The sequence below is a fragment of the Ailuropoda melanoleuca genome, unplaced genomic scaffold (assembly GCF_002007445.2).
Source record: "Ailuropoda melanoleuca isolate Jingjing unplaced genomic scaffold, ASM200744v2 unplaced-scaffold10506, whole genome shotgun sequence".
Classification (NCBI taxonomy): domain Eukaryota; kingdom Metazoa; phylum Chordata; class Mammalia; order Carnivora; family Ursidae; genus Ailuropoda; species Ailuropoda melanoleuca.
The window spans coordinates 1-842 of record NW_023178845.1 but is presented as its reverse complement, the minus strand read 5'-3'; the positions used below and the strand labels follow the sequence as shown (position 1 = coordinate 842).

General features: G+C 60.2%; 1 long non-coding RNA gene across 1 annotated transcript; it reads right to left on the bottom strand.

The window, feature by feature from the left end:
* Positions 1-323: 323 nt before the first annotated feature.
* On the bottom strand, positions 324-842 carry LOC117797643. The gene is made up of 3 exons (XR_004622631.1): positions 794-842; positions 490-626; positions 324-413 (listed from the first exon to the last, which is right to left on the bottom strand). It is a non-coding gene; the product is annotated as an uncharacterized LOC117797643 (long non-coding RNA).

The window sequence follows — 842 nt, the reverse complement described above, 5'->3', positions numbered from 1 at the left end:
CCTGTCTGGGGCATCCTCCAGAGAGAGCAGAATGCTGGGGGAGCAGGGAACGCTGGGGCTCTAGGCTCAGGCCACGCTGACCCAGGGCACCAGGACCAGAAGGAGGGGCGTGCCCCCCACCCACGTGCTGTTTATGGAGCTGTGCGGTGATGTGTATGAGCGCAGGCCGCACCCGTGTCCTCCAGATGGGAGACCGGAGACAGAAGCCAAGGCAGCGACACGGACGCACCCACGCGGAGATGCAGGTCTCCTCAGAGGCTGATGCCTGAAGGGCTTTATTGCAAGAAGCGGGTTTGCAGGGCGGCCAGCAGGCTGGACACTCCTTTCTCCTCAGGAACATCTCCGTGTTGCTCTCAATGACTTTGAGCCACGGCCCCCTCAGGTCATCCAGGATAATCTTGAGTTAAAGTCAGCTGATGGTAGAGGTTAATTTAACCTAGCTAGCAAACACCTTCTCCACCAACCCCTGCCGAGTGTCGCCCGCCTCACCGGGGAGCGCCACCGGGGCATTAACACTCAGGGCCGAGGACACGACACCCAACAAAGTCATTTGCAGCGATGAGCATTTATCGCGTTTTCGTCATTCTTTGCGCCTTTTGGTCCTGAATCATTTTTATTTTCCAGGGCTAAAAAGAGAAGGGAAAGGGGCTGTGAGGAGAGTCGGACGGGCAGCAGGACCCCTGGGGGGCCTCGGGAGCTGCCTCTGGAGGGCCCAGAGTGGCGAACGACTTCCAGCTCTGCTCCCCCCTCCCCAGCCCCTGGACTACTAGCGTTGTAGGCAGTATGACCTCACCGTGGAAGTGCAGAACGAGGCCCCCCTGCAGGCGGCTGCCCCCAGGGCC